The sequence below is a fragment of the Phaenicophaeus curvirostris genome, chromosome 8 (genome assembly GCF_032191515.1).
Source record: "Phaenicophaeus curvirostris isolate KB17595 chromosome 8, BPBGC_Pcur_1.0, whole genome shotgun sequence".
NCBI classification, from domain to species: domain Eukaryota; kingdom Metazoa; phylum Chordata; class Aves; order Cuculiformes; family Cuculidae; genus Phaenicophaeus; species Phaenicophaeus curvirostris.
The window spans coordinates 11,562,147-11,570,429 of NC_091399.1; positions in this window are offsets into that span (position 1 = coordinate 11,562,147).

The window sequence follows — 8,283 nt, forward strand, 5'->3', positions numbered from 1 at the left end:
GCAGGGATGCTGCTCTTTGCCAGCCCTGCAGAGCCCAGGGACATGTGCTGCATGGCCTTCAGGCAGTAGTGATTTATTAATGGGCTTAAAAAGCAGTGAACATCACCCAGGAGTGGAGCAGTTCCTCACACTACCTCACACTCCCTGCCTGTTGCCAGCTGCCAGCTTGAGGGTCAAGAGAGCTGCATCACATCTGTGTCTTGAATTCCTTGGATACGTTTCAGCAGGCCACAACTTTCTTGGCCTTGAGCAGCTCTTGGGTTTACTGGCTCTTTCTGCTGTTCCCAAAAGCTCCCCAGCAAGCTCATAATGGGCATTCTTGTCTGGAGAGGAATGTGTTGTTACCTGGGTTTGGGCTGTGTGGATGGGAGTGGGTAGAACATGCTGGGTGGAAATCACTTCGGTCCATGTGCAGAGATGCTGGAGAACAGAAGGGATTGGAGGACAGATGCTATGATGGCTCCATCTCTGGGACAGATGCCAGGCACCGGCAGAGATTGAGGACAGTGAAGGTAAGGAGAGGAGGTGTGCACATTGCTAATGTTTAGACTGGAAGGGAACACCAGATTTAAGGTCACAGGAGTTGGGTTAGTGAGGGTAATTGGCAGATTCCTCTGTATATAGGCAGTGGGTCATGTTTCCAGAAGTTTTACTACAGACTCACTGGAGTGTTGATGACATGGTCTTCTGGACATCCCTTATCAAGGATGTCCCTTTGGGAGCAGGTCTAACACCAGCAGTAATAATCCATCTTTCTGTTCCCTGCTGTGCTGGTCATGTCCTTGGGCTTTTCAGCTCTCCTTTCACACCTTGAGTCATGAGACTTTTGGACCTAAGTGTCTTATGTGCTGGCCTTGCTGTTTGAACCTGAAGTAAGAGGTTCATCCTGTACCCACACACAGCCTGTAGGGCAAGCTTTCTCCAAGGGGAAAGATATACCATGGCAGCTTGTACCAGGGTGCTTGGCAATGGGGACACCCATGGCAAAGTGCCCGGCTCTGCGTGGGATGTGTGCGTTGTCAGCTCTCGTGTTGCATGGTGGGTGTTTTGGAGACTTCTATGCCATCTGCAGTAGGACCAGAAGTCAACAGGTATACCTTCTACCCAGTCACACAGCAGACACCGAAACTGACCTTTTGCCTTTCTGTAATCCAGTCCTTGGGCTGGTGAACCACACCTGGCAGTGTGTTGTCCTGGCACACAGCTCTTGCCGGATGCCAGAGGGTTGCCTCAATCCTATGGGCAGCAGCAGCTTCCTCCCAAACATGTGGCGATAGCTCTCAGCACTCCCTTCATCAACAAAGCCCTTGGTGGTTTTCATGGCTCCTGCTGGAGTCCCAGGCATTTAATGAGAATGTCACTCCTTGGTGTGCGTGGTCATTCTCCATCCACGGAGGCTGAGAGCTGGGTCTAGCCTCAGCTCTCTTCTCTTTTCCTGAACTTGAGGACGATGCTGTTGGTCAGCAGTAACACTGGCAAAGATATAGGGGAGATGGGTGAGCATGCAGCCAAGATGGTGGGATTAGAAGCTGATAGGAGGGACTTCTTTCCAAATGTCCCTTGGGTCCCCCATGAACCTGCAGGATCTTCAGTAAGGTGTGGGCACCAACTGTGTTGGAGCTATTGTTATCCTAGGGCAAATAAGGAACTCATTGGGACAGGTTTTGATGATGTTGGGGCTGATTTGGTGATGCTGGGTCTGATTTCATCTCCGGATATCCTGCCAGAGGCACCTGACTGGCAGGTACTGCTGGCACATGCACCAGCAACGTTTACCCTACCTGTTCAATCACCTTCTGAATGCTGCAGATTGAGCTTCATAATTATCTGTGGCAGTTCCTGCCAACACTCCTTGTGACCTAGACATCTGCCAGGAAGAGGTTATGTCTTTATCAGCCCCTACTAATCCCCATGTTCTCCTCAGTTTTCTCTTGATTGATTGTGCCAATGTCTCCTCTGAGGTGCACAGCAGTGACACAATTGCTGCAGGACAGTAGTCGAACTTTGTAGTGTTCAGCAGAGCACTGGTATGTGTGCTTTGGGTCCAACCACAGTGTCTTGGAAACCACAAAAGTGCTGCTTGGAGCAAAACAGGCAGTCTGTCCTGGACCTTACCTCACTTTGTCAGCATTGCCAAATGCTGACCCCCAGCAGCTTCTGCAGGGTCTGGCTGGGGTACCCAAACTCTGCCTGTGTTTCCATGCACAGCCCAGGTTCCCCGACCTCTCACATTTACAGTTCAGCTCAGGAAAGAGCTGAGCAGAGTATTAAGAAGAGGGACATCCCAAAGTGGGTGCCAGAGTGGCTGGTAATTGTGCAGGAAATCCAGGCTGGTTTCCCTGGAGCCAAAAGGAGTGAAGCCAATCAGTCCTCAGAGTCACACTTTTGTCCAAGTTGAAGATTTCTCCAGAGAATTCTAGTGGGGTTTTCTGTCCAGAAGATTAAAACAGGTTTTGCTTCCTTGCTTTGCCCAGGTATGAGCAGCGATAGTGTCCCCCAAACTTGAACCCCTGCTTCTCGGGCAGGCCCTGCTTGACCCTGTCGCCTTCTTTGGCAGGGCTGCTCTGAGTGCAACTGAGTCAGTACAAAGATGGGAAGGTGGTCTGGGGGAGATGGGAAGGTAGGAGTGCACGCTGTTATGGTCAGGACTGTGTAGGCAGATTGCTGTCCTTCTCTACCAGATTGTTAAATCATGGCTTTTGTCTAAAAAAAGCTCATTTTGTGTTTCAGCTGAAAGTTCATCTCTAGATGTACTGCTTTTTTTGTGACCATGCCAGGTTTTAGTGACAGCTTGTGCAATGTGCTTGGGTGCAAACAGGTGCTCGTGCATTCGCTGTGTGAAGGGTGATGTGAGCACGTGTGGTGCCTGAGAATACTGCTGCTGGGGTGAAGTCAGCACATCCCTTCCCATCACAGCCTCCCACCAAAGGGTGGGATGTGCAGAAATGAGAGGGGCAGGGTGGACATGCTGGTCCTCCTGAAATGGACTAGAATCAGAGGGCAGCCTGCATATCCGTGTGTGTCTGGGTATTGATGAAGCAACTATGGCAGTGGGTGGGTGTACTGGAAGTGTGATGATATGGCAGGGTGTTGGCTAAGTGTCCTCCAAACCCAGGGATGGTCTTGCAGACTCCCATGGAGCACACAGGGCATGTTGTGCAGCTATGATGTGCATCCTCAAGGGGATTTATATTTTGAAACATAGCAAGGTGGAACCTTGCCTTGATCACAGGGGCTCGGCCAGGTTTAAACTGTAATTAATTACAGTGTGCAATGGGTACGGATGGCATCTCAGGGAGGCAGGATGTGCACAGCTTCATTCCTGTACCAGGAAAGAAGACAGTTGGGTATGAGCTTGGATTCAGCAGAGTAAACACTCCCCTCCATTACTGTCTATCTTTTTTGTCATCTTTTCTGCTCCTCAAAGGTGGACTCCTAGCCAGACCCGATTTCCTGGCTGTGTCACACATGGGGTAACCATGGGGCAGGGGCTGCCATGGATGAAGGGCAGGGCTGCAGAGTCTCCAAGTCTGTGGGGGTTGTGCTGCCTGCACTGTATTGATACCGGTGCCATCACAGGGCAGGCACCCACACTGTGCAGGAAACCCCAGGTAGGTGGAAAAATGTCTGCTCCCAATGGGAAACTGCCAGGCACCACGGTGTGGCACTGCTTGGTGGAGAGGATAGCCAGGAAGCCATGAATGTCATAAAAAATACGATTATAAGGCATAACTTGTACAAAGCCCCACTTTTCTTGTACTACAGTGATCCAGCCTAAGCTCAGTTTGGTGCAAGCTCTCCAAAATCCAGCTTTATGCTGCTCTCAGAAGCTCTTACCAGACTGACTAGGCTTGCTTAGGAAACCTGGGATTCATCCCAGCCTGCTAATCCATCTGACACAGTGCAACTCTCCTGGCCTGCTTTGGAAAAACAATCTTTTAAATATCTTTCTTGAAAGCACACTTTTAAATACCTTTTTATTATTATTTTTAAGACATATTTTTAAATATCTCCTACTCTGATGCGGAAAAATATCCTCTGTTCCCCCCAGGGCTTGCTGAAGGAGGCATGCTGAAAGGTCATGCTTGATGCTGTCATGCCTCCCACAGGCAATGCAGATGGGACAGGCTCAGAAAGTCCTGGTTTATGGGTCATTTGCCTATTCACCCAAGTCTCGTATTACTCAAAGACGTAAACACAAGTGTCACTTGTCACTGCTGAGATCAGTAGGGAAACCTCTCAAATTCCTGTGCAACTCAGGGTCACATCATGAGCTTTCCTGTTGAGTCATATTGCTCTAGGAGATGATTTTTTCTCCTTCAGCAGATGCAGGGAGTCTCTCCTAGGCACCTGCAGTGAAACTGTATTGTGGAGCTGATGCACGAGGGACTGTCACTGCTTGCTGCAGTCACTTGACTGTCTACATAGTTTCCTGCCATCCAAGTCCACTTCACTTCAAATACTCAAATATGTCTCCTCTGGCCCTCAGCAGCAGCAGAAGCATTGCCTGCATGAGCCCTTGGCTGCTGTTGGCTGCAGGCACTGAGCTGTAGAGCTCAGGGGCATGGTGGCATCTCTGACATCTGGAAGACACAGCTAGACCAGTTTATAGTGTCTTGCAAAATCCAACACTGGAATGCTAACAAGGAGACCTGACTCCTGAAACGGATCTCTCTCAACAGGATGTGGTGCTGGCATCTGAGGCCACAGGACTAAAAGCCACAGGAGCTGAGGCCACAGGAAGGTGCTAGGAAGAGCTACAGCAAGTGCCAGGAGCATGCAAATATCAAGCCACAGCTGCTAGCTCACCTTGCTCATCTCCGGTCCAGACAACAAGGAAGATGACGTGTCCCACTGGAGATGCTAGGTATCTCTTAGCTCTTGGCCCGAAGTTAGCTGGGATGTTTGCTGTGCGTGTGTGTCCCTTCCATCCTCACTGCTGATACAAGACTGGGAGGAGTGGCTGACAGGCCTCAAGGATGGAGAAATGATCTGGCAGGGATCTCATCCAGTTCAATGCAGGAAAGTGAAAAGTAAGTCCTGCATCTGGGAAGGAACAGTCGATGCAGCAGTACGTGCTGGGGGCAGCCAGCTGGAAAACAGCTGTTCAAAAAAAACCCCTTTGGTTGCTGGTGGACACCAAGTTCAACATGAGCCAGCAATGTGCCTTTGCAGTGAAGGTGATTAGTATCCTGGAGTGCATTAGAAGGAGTGCTGCCAGCAGGTGGTCGAAGGGATCTTTCCCCTCTGCTCGGCACTAGTGAGCCCGCACGTGGAGTGCTGTATTCTGTTCTGAGCTCCCCAGCGCAAGAGAGACTTGAGCACACTGGAGCAAGTCCAGCGAAGGGTCACTAAGATGATGAAGGGACTGGAGCGTCTTTTCCGCGAGGACAGAGTGAGTTAGCTGGGACTGTTCAGAGACTGTTCAGCTCTCGGGCAGGCCAGCACTGGCTCTCTGCCCATGCTGTGAACGACTTTAACTGTCAGCCTCTGGACTGGACAGGTGCACACTCTCCTGGGTGGAAAACTGGTTGGATGGCTGGGCCCAGAGAGTGGTGGTTAAACAGAGTTAACTCCAGCTGGAGGCCACAAGTGGTGTCCCCAGGGCTCAGTGCTGGGTCCAGCCCTGTTCAATGTCTTTATCAATGACCTGGATGAAGGCATTGAGTGCACCCTTAGCAAGTTTACGAATGACACTAAGCTGGGTGGAAGTCTCAATCTGCTGGAGGGTAGGGAGGCTCTGCAAAGGGATCTGAACAGGCTGGACCACTGGGCTGAGACCAATGGCATGAGGTTTAACAAGGCCAAATGACGGCTCCTGCACTTGGGGCACAACAACCCTGTGCAGTGCTACAGACTAGGAGAAGTCTGGCTGGAAAGCTGCCTGGAGGAGAGGGACCTGGGGGTGTTGGTTGACAGCTGACTGAATATGAGCCAGCACTGTGCCCAGGTGGCCAAGAAGGCCAATGGCATCTTGGCTTGTATCAGAAATGGTGTGACCAGCAGGTCCAGGGAGGTCATTCTCCCTCTGTACTGGGCACTGGTGAGACCGCTCCTCAAATCCTGTGTTCATTTCTGGGCCCCTCACCACAAGAAGGATGTTGAGGCTCTGGAACGAGTCCAGAGAAGAGCAACAAAGCCGGTGAGGGGGCTGGAGAACAGGCCTTATGAGGAATGGCTGAGAGAGCTGGGGTTGTTTAGCCTGGAGAAGAGGAGGCTGAGGGGAGACCTCATTGGTCTCTACAACTCCCTGAAAGGAGGTTGTGGAGAGGAGGGTGCTGGCCTCTTCTCCCAAGTGACAGGGGACAAGACAAGAGGGAATGACCTCAGGCTCCACCAGGAGAGGTTTAGGCTGAACATTAGGAAAAAATATTTCATGGAAAGGTTCATTGGGCACTGGCAGAGGCTGCCGAGGGAGGTGGTTGATTCACCTTCCCTGGAGGTGTTTAAGGGACACGTGGACGAGGTGCTGAGGGGCATGGTTTAGTGTCTGATAGGAATGGTTGGACTCGATGATCTGACGGGTCTTTTCTAGCCTGGTGAATCTATGATTCTACGAATTACAAAGAATTCTAAGGACCGGTGGTTGTTCTCTCCAAGGTCGGGCCGCGGGGTGGCGCTCTTGCCCTACGCAGGGGCTGCCCGGGGGCCGCCGCCCTCGGCACCGAGAGCTCTGGGGCGAGGGGAGCGCCCGGCCGCCCCAGGGCCGCGGGTGGCGGCGATCGTCCTCGAAGGGCACGGTGCGCTGCCTCCCCTAGTCCTGCCACGTTCGGCATCCCCTAAAATCCAAATGAACGGCTCCCTAGACCTGGCATCGGGGTCAGGCCACATCTTACACCTCCCACTGTCGTGGCTGTGGCCTGACTTGGCCCACAAGGGCACAATCTCTGCTGTTGGTGCCTCCGGCAAGGCAATGCCCAGGGCTTGCAGGGACGCAGACTGGCACTGGGAGCTGCAGGGCACACAGGGGCACACTTTCCAGAGAGGACTGGAGGTGGGTGGGCAGGATTTTTCACCCATAGGTCCAGGCACAGGGATACACTGTTGGCTGTCATGGGGCTATTGTGTTGCCTTTCTCCCAGACAGGGTGATGTTTTCTCTTGTGGCACTTGGCCATTGCCTATCTGCCTCCTTGGGCAGCCCTGACTTTGCACATAATCAATGGCACAGAGTGGGGACACTGGAGACTCCGGCTCAGGCCAAGGTCTAGGCCAGCCTTCTTCAGCAAGACCGAAAAGCCAGAACCACACTTGCTTGCCTCAGTTGCCTCCTCTATCTGTGGGCTGGTCTTGTTTTTCTCTTAAAGGAGGAATGTTGAGACTTTAGAGATGACCACAGTAAATCCAAACTACCTGTCATTGTCTCTTCTTGCCCCCAAAGGACAGGCCTAAACTTGTCCTTAACCTAAGCTAAACACCACCAGAAAGGCATTCTTCCACTTATAAAGAAAAGAAATCAGCAGATGTCAGTGACATGTGAAATCCTGACTTTTTGTCTTGAAACACTGTGGTTGATCTGTTTTCCTTCTTTTCCCAGCCTTTGAAAGTGACAGTTAGAAAAAGGCTATTAAAATTTTTAGGTATTGCATGCTGTGGGACCTCTCAGGGCTGCTCTCAGTGGTAGCCCTGATGGTGACATTTCTGCTTGGGGGCCCAGCGTTCTGAGTCAGCTGAGATCTGCTGGAGGACCTGCAGGACATGAACTGAGGCTCCAGGAACCCTGGCCTTTCAGCCTGAGGATAGTCTGTGCTAACAGAGGGAGTAGCTGTCCCCAGAAAAGCTCAGCTGTTGTCAGCACTGGGCAGTGGAAACAGAAATGAAGGAGCTAGTGCCTGAGGGACATTTTATCCACAAGAGAGGCTGGTGGGGGGAGGATTTTAGAAATGCCTTTCCCCTCCTACTGCTCTCCAGTTGCCCAAATCTTGGCCATCCTTGTCCTCCAGTCCTCTCGGGCTGCTCCCCCTCCTGCTCTGTTCTACTCAGGGAACTGTGCATCCTTGCCCCCTTCTCCACAAGTTTTGCTTCCCAGGGAGGCTCATGGAGAGAGAGGCATGGTGCCAAGCCACACAGAGCCTGCGGTCCTAGCCTTGGAGTCAGCAACTTGTGCTGTCCCCCATGCCACAGCCGCTTCCTTTCTCACACAATATGTCTTCTTTTTGTCTGGCGGCTCCATCCCTGCAGTGTGTCCCTGGGAGAGAGAAATGGGACAGGAGGTCTGGAGCCCCCTTAGAAAGGTGCCCTGTCCCAGGCCTACAGGTACCAAGTCTGGGTTGGTTTTGGGACA